Here is an 18,498-nt window from a genome sequence, read left to right as displayed (position 1 = left end):
GACCCTTGCCAAGCTCTACAGAAGCCAGCGAAACGACCGAACATGTGGCACCAGGGAAGCTAACTTACCGCTTCAAAGAACGACAAACCAACTCCAATGAACTCATGACTGTCGATAATGCATCAAGTATTTACGAGATGATCGCAAGCTGATAAAAGGAACCATGTTTCCGCCCGGTCTCGAACCGGGGACCTTTCGCGTGTTAGGCGAACGTGATAACCACTACACTACGGAAACTTCTTATAGGCAAACAACAGAAACTCAGTGCACGCACACACACGCACACACAAAACGAGGACACACCTTTACAATGTCAAATGGGCATTTTGGCTCATGAACTAGTTGATGTGGTTCATCAACAAGTCAGCAAGCACTGAGATGGTCTAAGGCAGTGGTTCTCAACCCTTGTCCTCAGGCCAGCATGCTTGAGATGTTTTCCTCTTCTGACACACCTGGTTTAAACTAATGAGTCGTTATCAAACTCAGCAAAGACGGATAACGACTCCCTTCATTTGAATCAGGTATGTTGGAAGAGGGAAACATTTCAAACATGCAGGGGCAGGGCAGGTGGGACCAGGATGGCGAAGGACTGGTCTAAAGGTCTTAGAAGTAACAAAGGTCCTTGGCCCGTGACATGTCAACTCCAATGAATCATGGGACTTCTTGGGACATTGGGACGACATGGGACACAAGCTACTTTGGAGGGGATCGCAATTGAATGAAAACTGAGGAGAGAAGCGGAAGTTTCCGCCCGGTCTCGAACCGGGGACCTTTCGCGTGTAAAGCGAACGTGATAACCACTACACTACGGAAACTGCCAACACCCGAGAGACAGAAACCCAGTGCACTCACAAACACACAGTAACAAGGAAACAGAACAAGGACACACATTTATAACGTAACATGGGCATTTCGGCTCATGAACTAGTTGATACCCTGCTTCAGCAAGCTAGCAACAAAGGAGATTGTCTAAAGCAACCTTTCCCAATCCTGGACCTCAGGCCTCCCTGCCCTGCATGTTTTTGACCTGATTGGACCCTTGCCAAGCTCTACAGAAGCCAGCGAAACGACCGAACATGTGGCACCAGGGAAGCTAACTTACCGCTTCAAAGAACGACAAACCAACTCCAATGAACTCATGACTGTCGATAATGCATCAAGTATTTACGAGATGATCGCAAGCTGATAAAAGGAACCATGTTTCCGCCCGGTCTCGAACCGGGGACCTTTCGCGTGTTAGGCGAACGTGATAACCACTACACTACGGAAACTTCTTATAGGCAAACAACAGAAACTCAGTGCACGCACACACACGCACACACAAAACGAGGACACACCTTTACAATGTCAAATGGGCATTTTGGCTCATGAACTAGTTGATGTGGTTCATCAACAAGTCAGCAAGCACTGAGATGGTCTAAGGCAGTGGTTCTCAACCCTTGTCCTCAGGCCAGCATGCTTGAGATGTTTTCCTCTTCTAACACACCTGGTTTAAACTAATGAGTCGTTATCAAACTCAGCAAAGACAGATAACGACTCCCTTCATTTGAATCAGGTATGTTGGAAGAGGGAAACATTTCAAACATGCAGGGGCAGGGCAGGGAAGGTGGGACCAGGATGGCGAAGGACTGGTCTAAAGGTCTTAGAAGTAACAAAGGTCCTTGGCCCATGACATGTCAACTCCAATGAATCATGGGACTTCTTGGGACATTGGGACGACATGGGACACAAGCTACTTTGGAGGGGATCGCAATTGAATGAAAACTGAGGAGAGAAGCGGAAGTTTCCGCCCGGTCTCGAACCGGGGACCTTTCGCGTGTAAAGCGAACATGATAACCACTACACTACGGAAACTGCCAACACCCGAGAGACAGAAACCCAGTGCACTCACAAACACACAGTAACAAGGAAACAGAACAAGGACACACATTTATAACGTAACATGGGCATTTCGGCTCATGAACTAGTTGATACCCTGCTTCAGCAAGCTAGCAACAAAGGAGATTGTCTAAAGCAACCTTTCCCAATCCTGGACCTCAGGCCTCCCTGCCCTGCATGTTTTTGACCTGATTGGACCCTTGCCAAGCTCTACAGAAGCCAGCGAAACGACCGAACATGTGGCACCAGGGAAGCTAACTTACCGCTTCAAAGAACGACAAACCAACTCCAATGAACTCATGACTGTCGATAATGCATCAAGTATTTACGAGATGATCGCAAGCTGATAAAAGGAACCATGTTTCCGCCCGGTCTCGAACCGGGGACCTTTCGCGTGTTAGGCGAACGTGATAACCACTACACTACGGAAACTTCTTATAGGCAAACAACAGAAACTCAGTGCACGCACACACACGCACACACAAAACGAGGACACACCTTTACAATGTCAAATGGGCATTTTGGCTCATGAACTAGTTGATGTGGTTCATCAACAAGTCAGCAAGCACTGAGATGGTCTAAGGCAGTGGTTCTCAACCCTTGTCCTCAGGCCAGCATGCTTGAGATGTTTTCCTCTTCTGACACACCTGGTTTAAACTAATGAGTCGTTTTTAAACTCAGCAAAGACAGATAACGACTCCCTTCATTTGAATCAGGTATGTTGGAAGAGGGAAACATTTCAAACATGCAGGGGCAGGGCAGGGAAGGTGGGACCAGGATGGCGAACGACTGGTCTAAAGGTCTTAGAAGTAACAAAGGTCCTTGGCCCGTGACATGTCAACTCCAATGAATCATGGGACTTCTTGGGACATTGGGACGACATGGGACACAAGCTACTTTGGAGGGGATCGCAATTGAATGAAAACTGAGGAGAGAAGCGGAAGTTTCCGCCCGGTCTCGAACCGGGGACCTTTCGCGTGTAAAGCGAACGTGATAACCACTACACTACGGAAACTGCCAACACCCGAGAGACAGAAACCCAGTGCACTCACAAACACACAGTAACAAGGAAACAGAACAAGGACACACATTTATAACGTAACATGGGCATTTCGGCTCATGAACTAGTTGATACCCTGCTTCAGCAAGCTAGCAACAAAGGAGATTGTCTAAAGCAACCTTTCCCAATCCTGGACCTCAGGCCTCCCTGCCCTGCATGTTTTTGACCTGATTGGACCCTTGCCAAGCTCTACAGAAGCCAGCGAAACGACCGAACATGTGGCACCAGGGAAGCTAACTTACCGCTTCAAAGAACGACAAACCAACTCCAATGAACTCATGACTGTCGATAATGCATCAAGTATTTACGAGATGATCGCAAGCTGATAAAAGGAACCATGTTTCCGCCCGGTCTCGAACCGGGGACCTTTCGCGTGTTAGGCGAACGTGATAACCACTACACTACGGAAACTTCTTATAGGCAAACAACAGAAACTCAGTGCACGCACACACACGCACACACAAAACGAGGACACACCTTTACAATGTCAAATGGGCATTTTGGCTCATGAACTAGTTGATGTGGTTCATCAACAAGTCAGCAAGCACTGAGATGGTCTAAGGCAGTGGTTCTCAACCCTTGTCCTCAGGCCAGCATGCTTGAGATGTTTTCCTCTTCTAACACACCTGGTTTAAACTAATGAGTCGTTATCAAACTCAGCAAAGACAGATAACGACTCCCTTCATTTGAATCAGGTATGTTGGAAGAGGGAAACATTTCAAACATGCAGGGGCAGGGCAGGGAAGGTGGGACCAGGATGGCGAAGGACTGGTCTAAAGGTCTTAGAAGTAACAAAGGTCCTTGGCCCATGACATGTCAACTCCAATGAATCATGGGACTTCTTGGGACATTGGGACGACATGGGACACAAGCTACTTTGGAGGGGATCGCAATTGAATGAAAACTGAGGAGAGAAGCGGAAGTTTCCGCCCGGTCTCGAACCGGGGACCTTTCGCGTGTAAAGCGAACGTGATAACCACTACACTACGGAAACTGCCAACACCCGAGAGACAGAAACCCAGTGCACTCACAAACACACAGTAACAAGGAAACAGAACAAGGACACACATTTATAACGTAACATGGGCATTTCGGCTCATGAACTAGTTGATACCCTGCTTCAGCAAGCTAGCAACAAAGGAGATTGTCTAAAGCAACCTTTCCCAATCCTGGACCTCAGGCCTCCCTGCCCTGCATGTTTTTGACCTGATTGGACCCTTGCCAAGCTCTACAGAAGCCAGCGAAACGACCGAACATGTGGCACCAGGGAAGCTAACTTACCGCTTCAAAGAACGACAAACCAACTCCAATGAACTCATGACTGTCGATAATGCATCAAGTATTTACGAGATGATCGCAAGCTGATAAAAGGAACCATGTTTCCGCCCGGTCTCGAACCGGGGACCTTTCGCGTGTTAGGCGAACGTGATAACCACTACACTACGGAAACTTCTTATAGGCAAACAACAGAAACTCAGTGCACGCACACACACGCACACACAAAACGAGGACACACCTTTACAATGTCAAATGGGCATTTTGGCTCATGAACTAGTTGATGTGGTTCATCAACAAGTCAGCAAGCACTGAGATGGTCTAAGGCAGTGGTTCTCAACCCTTGTCCTCAGGCCAGCATGCTTGAGATGTTTTCCTCTTCTGACACACCTGGTTTAAACTAATGAGTCGTTTTTAAACTCAGCAAAGACAGATAACGACTCCCTTCATTTGAATCAGGTATGTTGGAAGAGGGAAACATTTCAAACATGCAGGGGCAGGGCAGGGAAGGTGGGACCAGGATGGCGAACGACTGGTCTAAAGGTCTTAGAAGTAACAAAGGTCCTTGGCCCGTGACATGTCAACTCCAATGAATCATGGGACTTCTTGGGACATTGGGACGACATGGGACACAAGCTACTTTGGAGGGGATCGCAATTGAATGAAAACTGAGGAGAGAAGCGGAAGTTTCCGCCCGGTCTCGAACCGGGGACCTTTCGCGTGTAAAGCGAACGTGATAACCACTACACTACGGAAACTGCCAACACCCGAGAGACAGAAACCCAGTGCACTCACAAACACACAGTAACAAGGAAACAGAACAAGGACACACATTTATAACGTAACATGGGCATTTCGGCTCATGAACTAGTTGATACCCTGCTTCAGCAAGCTAGCAACAAAGGAGATTGTCTAAAGCAACCTTTCCCAATCCTGGACCTCAGGCCTCCCTGCCCTGCATGTTTTTGACCTGATTGGACCCTTGCCAAGCTCTACAGAAGCCAGCGAAACGACCGAACATGTGGCACCAGGGAAGCTAACTTACCGCTTCAAAGAACGACAAACCAACTCCAATGAACTCATGACTGTCGATAATGCATCAAGTATTTACGAGATGATCGCAAGCTGATAAAAGGAACCATGTTTCCGCCCGGTCTCGAACCGGGGACCTTTCGCGTGTTAGGCGAACGTGATAACCACTACACTACGGAAACTTCTTATAGGCAAACAACAGAAACTCAGTGCACGCACACACACGCACACACAAAACGAGGACACACCTTTACAATGTCAAATGGGCATTTTGGCTCATGAACTAGTTGATGTGGTTCATCAACAAGTCAGCAAGCACTGAGATGGTCTAAGGCAGTGGTTCTCAACCCTTGTCCTCAGGCCAGCATGCTTGAGATGTTTTCCTCTTCTAACACACCTGGTTTAAACTAATGAGTCGTTATCAAACTCAGCAAAGACAGATAACGACTCCCTTCATTTGAATCAGGTATGTTGGAAGAGGGAAACATTTCAAACATGCAGGGGCAGGGCAGGGAAGGTGGGACCAGGATGGCGAAGGACTGGTCTAAAGGTCTTAGAAGTAACAAAGGTCCTTGGCCCATGACATGTCAACTCCAATGAATCATGGGACTTCTTGGGACATTGGGACGACATGGGACACAAGCTACTTTGGAGGGGATCGCAATTGAATGAAAACTGAGGAGAGAAGCGGAAGTTTCCGCCCGGTCTCGAACCGGGGACCTTTCGCGTGTAAAGCGAACGTGATAACCACTACACTACGGAAACTGCCAACACCCGAGAGACAGAAACCCAGTGCACTCACAAACACACAGTAACAAGGAAACAGAACAAGGACACACATTTATAACGTAACATGGGCATTTCGGCTCATGAACTAGTTGATACCCTGCTTCAGCAAGCTAGCAACAAAGGAGATTGTCTAAAGCAACCTTTCCCAATCCTGGACCTCAGGCCTCCCTGCCCTGCATGTTTTTGACCTGATTGGACCCTTGCCAAGCTCTACAGAAGCCAGCGAAACGACCGAACATGTGGCACCAGGGAAGCTAACTTACCGCTTCAAAGAACGACAAACCAACTCCAATGAACTCATGACTGTCGATAATGCATCAAGTATTTACGAGATGATCGCAAGCTGATAAAAGGAACCATGTTTCCGCCCGGTCTCGAACCGGGGACCTTTCGCGTGTTAGGCGAACGTGATAACCACTACACTACGGAAACTTCTTATAGGCAAACAACAGAAACTCAGTGCACGCACACACACGCACACACAAAACGAGGACACACCTTTACAATGTCAAATGGGCATTTTGGCTCATGAACTAGTTGATGTGGTTCATCAACAAGTCAGCAAGCACTGAGATGGTCTAAGGCAGTGGTTCTCAACCCTTGTCCTCAGGCCAGCATGCTTGAGATGTTTTCCTCTTCTAACACACCTGGTTTAAACTAATGAGTCGTTATCAAACTCAGCAAAGACAGATAACGACTCCCTTCATTTGAATCAGGTATGTTGGAAGAGGGAAACATTTCAAACATGCAGGGGCAGGGCAGGGAAGGTGGGACCAGGATGGCGAAGGACTGGTCTAAAGGTCTTAGAAGTAACAAAGGTCCTTGGCCCATGACATGTCAACTCCAATGAATCATGGGACTTCTTGGGACATTGGGACGACATGGGACACAAGCTACTTTGGAGGGGATCGCAATTGAATGAAAACTGAGGAGAGAAGCGGAAGTTTCCGCCCGGTCTCGAACCGGGGACCTTTCGCGTGTAAAGCGAACGTGATAACCACTACACTACGGAAACTGCCAACACCCGAGAGACAGAAACCCAGTGCACTCACAAACACACAGTAACAAGGAAACAGAACAAGGACACACATTTATAACGTAACATGGGCATTTCGGCTCATGAACTAGTTGATACCCTGCTTCAGCAAGCTAGCAACAAAGGAGATTGTCTAAAGCAACCTTTCCCAATCCTGGACCTCAGGCCTCCCTGCCCTGCATGTTTTTGACCTGATTGGACCCTTGCCAAGCTCTACAGAAGCCAGCGAAACGACCGAACATGTGGCACCAGGGAAGCTAACTTACCGCTTCAAAGAACGACAAACCAACTCCAATGAACTCATGACTGTCGATAATGCATCAAGTATTTACGAGATGATCGCAAGCTGATAAAAGGAACCATGTTTCCGCCCGGTCTCGAACCGGGGACCTTTCGCGTGTTAGGCGAACGTGATAACCACTACACTACGGAAACTTCTTATAGGCAAACAACAGAAACTCAGTGCACGCACACACACGCACACACAAAACGAGGACACACCTTTACAATGTCAAATGGGCATTTTGGCTCATGAACTAGTTGATGTGGTTCATCAACAAGTCAGCAAGCACTGAGATGGTCTAAGGCAGTGGTTCTCAACCCTTGTCCTCAGGCCAGCATGCTTGAGATGTTTTCCTCTTCTGACACACCTGGTTTAAACTAATGAGTCGTTATCAAACTCAGCAAAGACGGATAACGACTCCCTTCATTTGAATCAGGTATGTTGGAAGAGGGAAACATTTCAAACATGCAGGGGCAGGGCAGGTGGGACCAGGATGGCGAAGGACTGGTCTAAAGGTCTTAGAAGTAACAAAGGTCCTTGGCCCGTGACATGTCAACTCCAATGAATCATGGGACTTCTTGGGACATTGGGACGACATGGGACACAAGCTACTTTGGAGGGGATCGCAATTGAATGAAAACTGAGGAGAGAAGCGGAAGTTTCCGCCCGGTCTCGAACCGGGGACCTTTCGCGTGTAAAGCAAACGTGATAACCACTACACTACGGAAACTTCCAACACCCGAGAGACAGAAACCCAGTGCACTCACAAACACACAGTAACAAGGAAACAGAACAAGGACACACATTTATAACGTAACATGGGCATTTCGGCTCATGAACTAGTTGATACCCTGCTTCAGCAAGCTAGCAACAAAGGAGATTGTCTAAAGCAACCTTTCCCAATCCTGGACCTCAGGCCTCCCTGCCCTGCATGTTTTTGACCTGATTGGACCCTTGCCAAGCTCTACAGAAGCCAGCGAAACGACCGAACATGTGGCACCAGGGAAGCTAACTTACCGCTTCAAAGAACGACAAACCAACTCCAATGAACTCATGACTGTCGATAATGCATCAAGTATTTACGAGATGATCGCAAGCTGATAAAAGGAACCATGTTTCCGCCCGGTCTCGAACCGGGGACCTTTCGCGTGTTAGGCGAACGTGATAACCACTACACTACGGAAACTTCTTATAGGCAAACAACAGAAACTCAGTGCACGCACACACACGCACACACAAAACGAGGACACACCTTTACAATGTCAAATGGGCATTTTGGCTCATGAACTAGTTGATGTGGTTCATCAACAAGTCAGCAAGCACTGAGATGGTCTAAGGCAGTGGTTCTCAACCCTTGTCCTCAGGCCAGCATGCTTGAGATGTTTTCCTCTTCTGACACACCTGGTTTAAACTAATGAGTCGTTATCAAACTCAGCAAAGACGGATAACGACTCCCTTCATTTGAATCAGGTATGTTGGAAGAGGGAAACATTTCAAACATGCAGGGGCAGGGCAGGTGGGACCAGGATGGCGAAGGACTGGTCTAAAGGTCTTAGAAGTAACAAAGGTCCTTGGCCCGTGACATGTCAACTCCAATGAATCATGGGACTTCTTGGGACATTGGGACGACATGGGACACAAGCTACTTTGGAGGGGATCGCAATTGAATGAAAACTGAGGAGAGAAGCGGAAGTTTCCGCCCGGTCTCGAACCGGGGACCTTTCGCGTGTAAAGCAAACGTGATAACCACTACACTACGGAAACTTCCAACACCCGAGAGACAGAAACCCAGTGCACTCACAAACACACAGTAACAAGGAAACAGAACAAGGACACACATTTATAACGTAACATGGGCATTTCGGCTCATGAACTAGTTGATACCCTGCTTCAGCAAGCTAGCAACAAAGGAGATTGTCTAAAGCAACCTTTCCCAATCCTGGACCTCAGGCCTCCCTGCCCTGCATGTTTTTGACCTGATTGGACTCTTGCCAAGCTCTACAGAAGCCAGCGAAACGACCGAACATGTGGCACCAGGGAAGCTAACTTACCGCTTCAAAGAACGACAAACCAACTCCAATGAACTCATGACTGTCGATAATGCATCAAGTATTTACGAGATGATCGCAAGCTGATAAAAGGAACCATGTTTCCGCCCGGTCTCGAACCGGGGACCTTTCGCGTGTTAGGCGAACGTGATAACCACTACACTACGGAAACTTCTTATAGGCAAACAACAGAAACTCAGTGCACGCACACACACACAAAACGAGGACACACCTTTACAATGTCAAATGGGCATTTTGGCTCATGAACTAGTTGATGTGGTTCATCAACAAGTCAGCAAGCACTGAGATGGTCTAAGGCAGTGGTTCTCAACCCTTGTCCTCAGGCCAGCATGCTTGAGATGTTTTCCTCTTCTAACACACCTGGTTTAAACTAATGAGTCGTTATCAAACTCAGCAAAGACAGATAACGACTCCCTTCATTTGAATCAGGTATGTTGGAAGAGGGAAACATTTCAAACATGCAGGGGCAGGGCAGGGAAGGTGGGACCAGGATGGCGAAGGACTGGTCTAAAGGTCTTAGAAGTAACAAAGGTCCTTGGCCCATGACATGTCAACTCCAATGAATCATGGGACTTCTTGGGACATTGGGACGACATGGGACACAAGCTACTTTGGAGGGGATCGCAATTGAATGAAAACTGAGGAGAGAAGCGGAAGTTTCCGCCCGGTCTCGAACCGGGGACCTTTCGCGTGTAAAGCGAACGTGATAACCACTACACTACGGAAACTGCCAACACCCGAGAGACAGAAACCCAGTGCACTCACAAACACACAGTAACAAGGAAACAGAACAAGGACACACATTTATAACGTAACATGGGCATTTCGGCTCATGAACTAGTTGATACCCTGCTTCAGCAAGCTAGCAACAAAGGAGATTGTCTAAAGCAACCTTTCCCAATCCTGGACCTCAGGCCTCCCTGCCCTGCATGTTTTTGACCTGATTGGACCCTTGCCAAGCTCTACAGAAGCCAGCGAAACGACCGAACATGTGGCACCAGGGAAGCTAACTTACCGCTTCAAAGAACGACAAACCAACTCCAATGAACTCATGACTGTCGATAATGCATCAAGTATTTACGAGATGATCGCAAGCTGATAAAAGGAACCATGTTTCCGCCCGGTCTCGAACCGGGGACCTTTCGCGTGTTAGGCGAACGTGATAACCACTACACTACGGAAACTTCTTATAGGCAAACAACAGAAACTCAGTGCACGCACACACACGCACACACAAAACGAGGACACACCTTTACAATGTCAAATGGGCATTTTGGCTCATGAACTAGTTGATGTGGTTCATCAACAAGTCAGCAAGCACTGAGATGGTCTAAGGCAGTGGTTCTCAACCCTTGTCCTCAGGCCAGCATGCTTGAGATGTTTTCCTCTTCTGACACACCTGGTTTAAACTAATGAGTCGTTATCAAACTCAGCAAAGACGGATAACGACTCCCTTCATTTGAATCAGGTATGTTGGAAGAGGGAAACATTTCAAACATGCAGGGGCAGGGCAGGTGGGACCAGGATGGCGAAGGACTGGTCTAAAGGTCTTAGAAGTAACAAAGGTCCTTGGCCCGTGACATGTCAACTCCAATGAATCATGGGACTTCTTGGGACATTGGGACGACATGGGACACAAGCTACTTTGGAGGGGATCGCAATTGAATGAAAACTGAGGAGAGAAGCGGAAGTTTCCGCCCGGTCTCGAACCGGGGACCTTTCGCGTGTAAAGCAAACGTGATAACCACTACACTACGGAAACTTCCAACACCCGAGAGACAGAAACCCAGTGCACTCACAAACACACAGTAACAAGGAAACAGAACAAGGACACACATTTATAACGTAACATGGGCATTTCGGCTCATGAACTAGTTGATACCCTGCTTCAGCAAGCTAGCAACAAAGGAGATTGTCTAAAGCAACCTTTCCCAATCCTGGACCTCAGGCCTCCCTGCCCTGCATGTTTTTGACCTGATTGGACCCTTGCCAAGCTCTACAGAAGCCAGCGAAACGACCGAACATGTGGCACCAGGGAAGCTAACTTACCGCTTCAAAGAACGACAAACCAACTCCAATGAACTCATGACTGTCGATAATGCATCAAGTATTTACGAGATGATCGCAAGCTGATAAAAGGAACCATGTTTCCGCCCGGTCTCGAACCGGGGACCTTTCGCGTGTTAGGCGAACGTGATAACCACTACACTACGGAAACTTCTTATAGGCAAACAACAGAAACTCAGTGCACGCACACACACGCACACACAAAACGAGGACACACCTTTACAATGTCAAATGGGCATTTTGGCTCATGAACTAGTTGATGTGGTTCATCAACAAGTCAGCAAGCACTGAGATGGTCTAAGGCAGTGGTTCTCAACCCTTGTCCTCAGGCCAGCATGCTTGAGATGTTTTCCTCTTCTAACACACCTGGTTTAAACTAATGAGTCGTTATCAAACTCAGCAAAGACAGATAACGACTCCCTTCATTTGAATCAGGTATGTTGGAAGAGGGAAACATTTCAAACATGCAGGGGCAGGGCAGGGAAGGTGGGACCAGGATGGCGAAGGACTGGTCTAAAGGTCTTAGAAGTAACAAAGGTCCTTGGCCCATGACATGTCAACTCCAATGAATCATGGGACTTCTTGGGACATTGGGACGACATGGGACACAAGCTACTTTGGAGGGGATCGCAATTGAATGAAAACTGAGGAGAGAAGCGGAAGTTTCCGCCCGGTCTCGAACCGGGGACCTTTCGCGTGTAAAGCGTACGTGATAACCACTACACTACGGAAACTGCCAACACCCGAGAGACAGAAACCCAGTGCACTCACAAACACACAGTAACAAGGAAACAGAACAAGGACACACATTTATAACGTAACATGGGCATTTCGGCTCATGAACTAGTTGATACCCTGCTTCAGCAAGCTAGCAACAAAGGAGATTGTCTAAAGCAACCTTTCCCAATCCTGGACCTCAGGCCTCCCTGCCCTGCATGTTTTTGACCTGATTGGACCCTTGCCAAGCTCTACAGAAGCCAGCGAAACGACCGAACATGTGGCACCAGGGAAGCTAACTTACCGCTTCAAAGAACGACAAACCAACTCCAATGAACTCATGACTGTCGATAATGCATCAAGTATTTACGAGATGATCGCAAGCTGATAAAAGGAACCATGTTTCCGCCCGGTCTCGAACCGGGGACCTTTCGCGTGTTAGGCGAACGTGATAACCACTACACTACGGAAACTTCTTATAGGCAAACAACAGAAACTCAGTGCACGCACACACACGCACACACAAAACGAGGACACACCTTTACAATGTCAAATGGGCATTTTGGCTCATGAACTAGTTGATGTGGTTCATCAACAAGTCAGCAAGCACTGAGATGGTCTAAGGCAGTGGTTCTCAACCCTTGTCCTCAGGCCAGCATGCTTGAGATGTTTTCCTCTTCTAACACACCTGGTTTAAACTAATGAGTCGTTATCAAACTCAGCAAAGACAGATAACGACTCCCTTCATTTGAATCAGGTATGTTGGAAGAGGGAAACATTTCAAACATGCAGGGGCAGGGCAGGGAAGGTGGGACCAGGATGGCGAAGGACTGGTCTAAAGGTCTTAGAAGTAACAAAGGTCCTTGGCCCATGACATGTCAACTCCAATGAATCATGGGACTTCTTGGGACATTGGGACGACATGGGACACAAGCTACTTTGGAGGGGATCGCAATTGAATGAAAACTGAGGAGAGAAGCGGAAGTTTCCGCCCGGTCTCGAACCGGGGACCTTTCGCGTGTAAAGCGAACGTGATAACCACTACACTACGGAAACTGCCAACACCCGAGAGACAGAAACCCAGTGCACTCACAAACACACAGTAACAAGGAAACAGAACAAGGACACACATTTATAACGTAACATGGGCATTTCGGCTCATGAACTAGTTGATACCCTGCTTCAGCAAGCTAGCAACAAAGGAGATTGTCTAAAGCAACCTTTCCCAATCCTGGACCTCAGGCCTCCCTGCCCTGCATGTTTTTGACCTGATTGGACCCTTGCCAAGCTCTACAGAAGCCAGCGAAACGACCGAACATGTGGCACCAGGGAAGCTAACTTACCGCTTCAAAGAACGACAAACCAACTCCAATGAACTCATGACTGTCGATAATGCATCAAGTATTTACGAGATGATCGCAAGCTGATAAAAGGAACCATGTTTCCGCCCGGTCTCGAACCGGGGACATTTCGCGTGTTAGGCGAACGTGATAACCACTACACTACGGAAACTTCTTATAGGCAAACAACAGAAACTCAGTGCACGCACACACACACAAAACGAGGACACACCTTTACAATGTCAAATGGGCATTTTGGCTCATGAACTAGTTGATGTGGTTCATCAACAAGTCAGCAAGCACTGAGATGGTCTAAGGCAGTGGTTCTCAACCCTTGTCCTCAGGCCAGCATGCTTGAGATGTTTTCCTCTTCTAACACACCTGGTTTAAACTAATGAGTCGTTATCAAACTCAGCAAAGACAGATAACGACTCCCTTCATTTGAATCAGGTATGTTGGAAGAGGGAAACATTTCAAACATGCAGGGGCAGGGCAGGGAAGGTGGGACCAGGATGGCGAAGGACTGGTCTAAAGGTCTTAGAAGTAACAAAGGTCCTTGGCCCATGACATGTCAACTCCAATGAATCATGGGACTTCTTGGGACATTGGGACGACATGGGACACAAGCTACTTTGGAGGGGATCGCAATTGAATGAAAACTGAGGAGAGAAGCGGAAGTTTCCGCCCGGTCTCGAACCGGGGACCTTTCGCGTGTAAAGCGAACGTGATAACCACTACACTACGGAAACTGCCAACACCCGAGAGACAGAAACCCAGTGCACTCACAAACACACAGTAACAAGGAAACAGAACAAGGACACACATTTATAACGTAACATGGGCATTTCGGCTCATGAACTAGTTGATACCCTGCTTCAGCAAGCTAGCAACAAAGGAGATTGTCTAAAGCAACCTTTCCCAATCCTGGACCTCAGGCCTCCCTGCCCTGCATGTTTTTGACCTGATTGGACCCTTGCCAAGCTCTACAGAAGCCAGCGAAACGACCGAACATGTGGCACCAGGGAAGCTAACTTACCGCTTCAAAGAACGACAAACCAACTCCAATGAACTCATGACTGTCGATAATGCATCAAGTATTTACGAGATGATCGCAAGCTGATAAAAGGAACCATGTTTCCGCCCGGTCTCGAACCGGGGACCTTTCGCGTGTTAGGCGAACGTGATAACCACTACACTACGGAAACTTCTTATAGGCAAACAACAGAAACTCAGTGCACGCACACACACACAAAACGAGGACACACCTTTACAATGTCAAATGGGCATTTTGGCTCATGAACTAGTTGATGTGGTTCATCAACAAGTCAGCAAGCACTGAGATGGTCTAAGGCAGTGGTTCTCAACCCTTGTCCTCAGGCCAGCATGCTTGAGATGTTTTCCTCTTCTAACACACCTGGTTTAAACTAATGAGTCGTTATCAAACTCAGCAAAGACAGATAACGACTCCCTTCATTTGAATCAGGTATGTTGGAAGAGGGAAACATTTCAAACATGCAGGGGCAGGGCAGGGAAGGTGGGACCAGGATGGCGAAGGACTGGTCTAAAGGTCTTAGAAGTAACAAAGGTCCTTGGCCCATGACATGTCAACTCCAATGAATCATGGGACTTCTTGGGACATTGGGACGACATGGGACACAAGCTACTTTGGAGGGGATCGCAATTGAATGAAAACTGAGGAGAGAAGCGGAAGTTTCCGCCCGGTCTCGAACCGGGGACCTTTCGCGTGTAAAGCGAACGTGATAACCACTACACTACGGAAACTGCCAACACCCGAGAGACAGAAACCCAGTGCACTCACAAACACACAGTAACAAGGAAACAGAACAAGGACACACATTTATAACGTAACATGGGCATTTCGGCTCATGAACTAGTTGATACCCTGCTTCAGCAAGCTAGCAACAAAGGAGATTGTCTAAAGCAACCTTTCCCAATCCTGGACCTCAGGCCTCCCTGCCCTGCATGTTTTTGACCTGATTGGACCCTTGCCAAGCTCTACAGAAGCCAGCGAAACGACCGAACATGTGGCACCAGGGAAGCTAACTTACCGCTTCAAAGAACGACAAACCAACTCCAATGAACTCATGACTGTCGATAATGCATCAAGTATTTACGAGATGATCGCAAGCTGATAAAAGGAACCATGTTTCCGCCCGGTCTCGAACCGGGGACATTTCGCGTGTTAGGCGAACGTGATAACCACTACACTACGGAAACTTCTTATAGGCAAACAACAGAAACTCAGTGCACGCACACACACACAAAACGAGGACACACCTTTACAATGTCAAATGGGCATTTTGGCTCATGAACTAGTTGATGTGGTTCATCAACAAGTCAGCAAGCACTGAGATGGTCTAAGGCAGTGGTTCTCAACCCTTGTTCTCAGGCCAGCATGCTTGAGATGTTTTCCTCTTCTAACACACCTGGTTTAAACTAATGAGTCGTTATCAAACTCAGCAAAGACAGATAACGACTCCCTTCATTTGAATCAGGTATGTTGGAAGAGGGAAACATTTCAAACATGCAGGGGCAGGGCAGGGAAGGTGGGACCAGGATGGCGAAGGACTGGTCTAAAGGTCTTAGAAGTAACAAAGGTCCTTGGCCCATGACATGTCAACTCCAATGAATCATGGGACTTCTTGGGACATTGGGACGACATGGGACACAAGCTACTTTGGAGGGGATCGCAATTGAATGAAAACTGAGGAGAGAAGCGGAAGTTTCCGCCCGGTCTCGAACCGGGGACCTTTCGCGTGTAAAGCGAACGTGATAACCACTACACTACGGAAACTGCCAACACCCGAGAGACAGAAACCCAGTGCACTCACAAACACACAGTAACAAGGAAACAGAACAAGGACACACATTTATAACGTAACATGGGCATTTCGGCTCATGAACTAGTTGATACCCTGCTTCAGCAAGCTAGCAACAAAGGAGATTGTCTAAAGCAACCTTTCCCAATCCTGGACCTCAGGCCTCCCTGCCCTGCATGTTTTTGACCTGATTGGACCCTTGCCAAGCTCTACAGAAGCCAGCGAAACGACCGAACATGTGGCACCAGGGAAGCTAACTTACCGCTTCAAAGAACGACAAACCAACTCCAATGAACTCATGACTGTCGATAATGCATCAAGTATTTACGAGATGATCGCAAGCTGATAAAAGGAACCATGTTTCCGCCCGGTCTCGAACCGGGGACCTTTCGCGTGTTAGGCGAACGTGATAACCACTACACTACGGAAACTTCTTATAGGCAAACAACAGAAACTCAGTGCACGCACACACACACAAAACGAGGACACACCTTTACAATGTCAAATGGGCATTTTGGCTCATGAACTAGTTGATGTGGTTCATCAACAAGTCAGCAAGCACTGAGATGGTCTAAGGCAGTGGTTCTCAACCCTTGTCCTCAGGCCAGCATGCTTGAGATGTTTTCCTCTTCTAACACACCTGGTTTAAACTAATGAGTCGTTATCAAACTCAGCAAAGACAGATAACGACTCCCTTCATTTGAATCAGGTATGTTGGAAGAGGGAAACATTTCAAACATGCAGGGGCAGGGCAGGGAAGGTGGGACCAGGATGGCGAAGGACTGGTCTAAAGGTCTTAGAAGTAACAAAGGTCCTTGGCCCATGACATGTCAACTCCAATGAATCATGGGACTTCTTGGGACATTGGGACGACATGGGACACAAGCTACTTTGGAGGGGATCGCAATTGAATGAAAACTGAGGAGAGAAGCGGAAGTTTCCGCCCGGTCTCGAACCGGGGACCTTTCGCGTGTAAAGCGAACGTGATAACCACTACACTACGGAAACTGCCAACACCCGAGAGACAGAAACCCAGTGCACTCACAAACACACAGTAACAAGGAAACAGAACAAGGACACACATTTATAACGTAACATGGGCATTTCGGCTCATGAACTAGTTGATACCCTGCTTCAGCAAGCTAGCAACAAAGGAGATTGTCTAAAGCAACCTTTCCCAATCCTGGACCTCAGGCCTCCCTGCCCTGCATGTTTTTGACCTGATTGGACCCTTGCCAAGCTCTACAGAAGCCAGCGAAACGACCGAACATGTGGCACCAGGGAAGCTAACTTACCGCTTCAAAGAACGACAAACCAACTCCAATGAACTCATGACTGTCGATAATGCATCAAGTATTTACGAGATGATCGCAAGCTGATAAAAGGAACCATGTTTCCGCCCGGTCTCGAACCGGGGACATTTCGCGTGTTAGGCGAACGTGATAACCACTACACTACGGAAACTTCTTATAGGCAAACAACAGAAACTCAGTGCACGCACACACACACAAAACGAGGACACACCTTTACAATGTCAAATGGGCATTTTGGCTCATGAACTAGTTGATGTGGTTCATCAACAAGTCAGCAAGCACTGAGATGGTCTAAGGCAGTGGTTCTCAACCCTTGTCCTCAGGCCAGCATGCTTGAGATGTTTTCCTCTTCTAACACACCTGGTTTAAACTAATGAGTCGTTATCAAACTCAGCAAAGACAGATAACGACTCCCTTCATTTGAATCAGGTATGTTGGAAGAGGGAAACATTTCAAACATGCAGGGGCAGGGCAGGGAAGGTGGGACCAGGATGGCGAAGGACTGGTCTAAAGGTCTTAGAAGTAACAAAGGTCCTTGGCCCATGACATGTCAACTCCAATGAATCATGGGACTTCTTGGGACATTGGGACGACATGGGACACAAGCTACTTTGGAGGGGATCGCAATTGAATGAAAACTGAGGAGAGAAGCGGAAGTTTCCGCCCGGTCTCGAACCGGGGACCTTTCGCGTGTAAAGCGAACGTGATAACCACTACACTACGGAAACTGCCAACACCCGAGAGACAGAAACCCAGTGCACTCACAAACACACAGTAACAAGGAAACAGAACAAGGACA

The 18,498-nt window shown here is 47.7% G+C and overlaps 36 non-coding genes across 36 annotated transcripts; all 36 read right to left on the bottom strand.

Annotated features, from left to right (window-relative positions):
- Positions 1–164: 164 nt before the first annotated feature.
- trnav-aac (transfer RNA valine (anticodon AAC)) lies at positions 165–237 on the bottom strand. The gene has a single exon. It is a non-coding gene; the product is annotated as a tRNA-Val (tRNA).
- Positions 238–742: 505 nt separating this feature from the next.
- On the bottom strand, positions 743–815 carry trnav-uac (transfer RNA valine (anticodon UAC)). Its single transcript has one exon. It is a non-coding gene; the product is annotated as a tRNA-Val (tRNA).
- A 383-nt stretch (positions 816–1,198) lies between these two features.
- trnav-aac (transfer RNA valine (anticodon AAC)) lies at positions 1,199–1,271 on the bottom strand. Its single transcript has one exon. It is a non-coding gene; the product is annotated as a tRNA-Val (tRNA).
- A 510-nt stretch (positions 1,272–1,781) lies between these two features.
- trnav-uac (transfer RNA valine (anticodon UAC)) lies at positions 1,782–1,854 on the bottom strand. The gene has a single exon. It is a non-coding gene; the product is annotated as a tRNA-Val (tRNA).
- Positions 1,855–2,237: 383 nt separating this feature from the next.
- Positions 2,238–2,310, bottom strand: trnav-aac (transfer RNA valine (anticodon AAC)). Its single transcript has one exon. It is a non-coding gene; the product is annotated as a tRNA-Val (tRNA).
- Positions 2,311–2,820: 510 nt separating this feature from the next.
- Positions 2,821–2,893, bottom strand: trnav-uac (transfer RNA valine (anticodon UAC)). Its single transcript has one exon. It is a non-coding gene; the product is annotated as a tRNA-Val (tRNA).
- Positions 2,894–3,276: 383 nt separating this feature from the next.
- Positions 3,277–3,349, bottom strand: trnav-aac (transfer RNA valine (anticodon AAC)). Its single transcript has one exon. It is a non-coding gene; the product is annotated as a tRNA-Val (tRNA).
- Positions 3,350–3,859: 510 nt separating this feature from the next.
- Positions 3,860–3,932, bottom strand: trnav-uac (transfer RNA valine (anticodon UAC)). The gene has a single exon. It is a non-coding gene; the product is annotated as a tRNA-Val (tRNA).
- A 383-nt stretch (positions 3,933–4,315) lies between these two features.
- On the bottom strand, positions 4,316–4,388 carry trnav-aac (transfer RNA valine (anticodon AAC)). The gene has a single exon. It is a non-coding gene; the product is annotated as a tRNA-Val (tRNA).
- Positions 4,389–4,898: 510 nt separating this feature from the next.
- trnav-uac (transfer RNA valine (anticodon UAC)) lies at positions 4,899–4,971 on the bottom strand. Its single transcript has one exon. It is a non-coding gene; the product is annotated as a tRNA-Val (tRNA).
- A 383-nt stretch (positions 4,972–5,354) lies between these two features.
- trnav-aac (transfer RNA valine (anticodon AAC)) lies at positions 5,355–5,427 on the bottom strand. Its single transcript has one exon. It is a non-coding gene; the product is annotated as a tRNA-Val (tRNA).
- Positions 5,428–5,937: 510 nt separating this feature from the next.
- Positions 5,938–6,010, bottom strand: trnav-uac (transfer RNA valine (anticodon UAC)). The gene has a single exon. It is a non-coding gene; the product is annotated as a tRNA-Val (tRNA).
- A 383-nt stretch (positions 6,011–6,393) lies between these two features.
- On the bottom strand, positions 6,394–6,466 carry trnav-aac (transfer RNA valine (anticodon AAC)). Its single transcript has one exon. It is a non-coding gene; the product is annotated as a tRNA-Val (tRNA).
- A 510-nt stretch (positions 6,467–6,976) lies between these two features.
- Positions 6,977–7,049, bottom strand: trnav-uac (transfer RNA valine (anticodon UAC)). Its single transcript has one exon. It is a non-coding gene; the product is annotated as a tRNA-Val (tRNA).
- A 383-nt stretch (positions 7,050–7,432) lies between these two features.
- On the bottom strand, positions 7,433–7,505 carry trnav-aac (transfer RNA valine (anticodon AAC)). Its single transcript has one exon. It is a non-coding gene; the product is annotated as a tRNA-Val (tRNA).
- A 505-nt stretch (positions 7,506–8,010) lies between these two features.
- trnav-uac (transfer RNA valine (anticodon UAC)) lies at positions 8,011–8,083 on the bottom strand. The gene has a single exon. It is a non-coding gene; the product is annotated as a tRNA-Val (tRNA).
- Positions 8,084–8,466: 383 nt separating this feature from the next.
- Positions 8,467–8,539, bottom strand: trnav-aac (transfer RNA valine (anticodon AAC)). Its single transcript has one exon. It is a non-coding gene; the product is annotated as a tRNA-Val (tRNA).
- A 505-nt stretch (positions 8,540–9,044) lies between these two features.
- Positions 9,045–9,117, bottom strand: trnav-uac (transfer RNA valine (anticodon UAC)). Its single transcript has one exon. It is a non-coding gene; the product is annotated as a tRNA-Val (tRNA).
- A 383-nt stretch (positions 9,118–9,500) lies between these two features.
- trnav-aac (transfer RNA valine (anticodon AAC)) lies at positions 9,501–9,573 on the bottom strand. Its single transcript has one exon. It is a non-coding gene; the product is annotated as a tRNA-Val (tRNA).
- Positions 9,574–10,077: 504 nt separating this feature from the next.
- On the bottom strand, positions 10,078–10,150 carry trnav-uac (transfer RNA valine (anticodon UAC)). The gene has a single exon. It is a non-coding gene; the product is annotated as a tRNA-Val (tRNA).
- Positions 10,151–10,533: 383 nt separating this feature from the next.
- Positions 10,534–10,606, bottom strand: trnav-aac (transfer RNA valine (anticodon AAC)). Its single transcript has one exon. It is a non-coding gene; the product is annotated as a tRNA-Val (tRNA).
- Positions 10,607–11,111: 505 nt separating this feature from the next.
- On the bottom strand, positions 11,112–11,184 carry trnav-uac (transfer RNA valine (anticodon UAC)). Its single transcript has one exon. It is a non-coding gene; the product is annotated as a tRNA-Val (tRNA).
- A 383-nt stretch (positions 11,185–11,567) lies between these two features.
- On the bottom strand, positions 11,568–11,640 carry trnav-aac (transfer RNA valine (anticodon AAC)). The gene has a single exon. It is a non-coding gene; the product is annotated as a tRNA-Val (tRNA).
- A 510-nt stretch (positions 11,641–12,150) lies between these two features.
- On the bottom strand, positions 12,151–12,223 carry trnav-uac (transfer RNA valine (anticodon UAC)). The gene has a single exon. It is a non-coding gene; the product is annotated as a tRNA-Val (tRNA).
- A 383-nt stretch (positions 12,224–12,606) lies between these two features.
- trnav-aac (transfer RNA valine (anticodon AAC)) lies at positions 12,607–12,679 on the bottom strand. The gene has a single exon. It is a non-coding gene; the product is annotated as a tRNA-Val (tRNA).
- A 510-nt stretch (positions 12,680–13,189) lies between these two features.
- On the bottom strand, positions 13,190–13,262 carry trnav-uac (transfer RNA valine (anticodon UAC)). Its single transcript has one exon. It is a non-coding gene; the product is annotated as a tRNA-Val (tRNA).
- A 383-nt stretch (positions 13,263–13,645) lies between these two features.
- trnav-aac (transfer RNA valine (anticodon AAC)) lies at positions 13,646–13,718 on the bottom strand. Its single transcript has one exon. It is a non-coding gene; the product is annotated as a tRNA-Val (tRNA).
- A 504-nt stretch (positions 13,719–14,222) lies between these two features.
- On the bottom strand, positions 14,223–14,295 carry trnav-uac (transfer RNA valine (anticodon UAC)). The gene has a single exon. It is a non-coding gene; the product is annotated as a tRNA-Val (tRNA).
- A 383-nt stretch (positions 14,296–14,678) lies between these two features.
- On the bottom strand, positions 14,679–14,751 carry trnav-aac (transfer RNA valine (anticodon AAC)). The gene has a single exon. It is a non-coding gene; the product is annotated as a tRNA-Val (tRNA).
- Positions 14,752–15,255: 504 nt separating this feature from the next.
- Positions 15,256–15,328, bottom strand: trnav-uac (transfer RNA valine (anticodon UAC)). Its single transcript has one exon. It is a non-coding gene; the product is annotated as a tRNA-Val (tRNA).
- A 383-nt stretch (positions 15,329–15,711) lies between these two features.
- On the bottom strand, positions 15,712–15,784 carry trnav-aac (transfer RNA valine (anticodon AAC)). The gene has a single exon. It is a non-coding gene; the product is annotated as a tRNA-Val (tRNA).
- A 504-nt stretch (positions 15,785–16,288) lies between these two features.
- trnav-uac (transfer RNA valine (anticodon UAC)) lies at positions 16,289–16,361 on the bottom strand. Its single transcript has one exon. It is a non-coding gene; the product is annotated as a tRNA-Val (tRNA).
- Positions 16,362–16,744: 383 nt separating this feature from the next.
- Positions 16,745–16,817, bottom strand: trnav-aac (transfer RNA valine (anticodon AAC)). Its single transcript has one exon. It is a non-coding gene; the product is annotated as a tRNA-Val (tRNA).
- A 504-nt stretch (positions 16,818–17,321) lies between these two features.
- On the bottom strand, positions 17,322–17,394 carry trnav-uac (transfer RNA valine (anticodon UAC)). Its single transcript has one exon. It is a non-coding gene; the product is annotated as a tRNA-Val (tRNA).
- Positions 17,395–17,777: 383 nt separating this feature from the next.
- trnav-aac (transfer RNA valine (anticodon AAC)) lies at positions 17,778–17,850 on the bottom strand. The gene has a single exon. It is a non-coding gene; the product is annotated as a tRNA-Val (tRNA).
- Positions 17,851–18,354: 504 nt separating this feature from the next.
- Positions 18,355–18,427, bottom strand: trnav-uac (transfer RNA valine (anticodon UAC)). The gene has a single exon. It is a non-coding gene; the product is annotated as a tRNA-Val (tRNA).
- Positions 18,428–18,498: the final 71 nt, after the last annotated feature.

This window comes from Osmerus mordax, chromosome 1, assembly GCF_038355195.1.
Source record: "Osmerus mordax isolate fOsmMor3 chromosome 1, fOsmMor3.pri, whole genome shotgun sequence".
Lineage (NCBI taxonomy): Eukaryota > Metazoa > Chordata > Actinopteri > Osmeriformes > Osmeridae > Osmerus > Osmerus mordax.
This window is presented reverse-complemented; position numbering and strand designations above follow the sequence as displayed.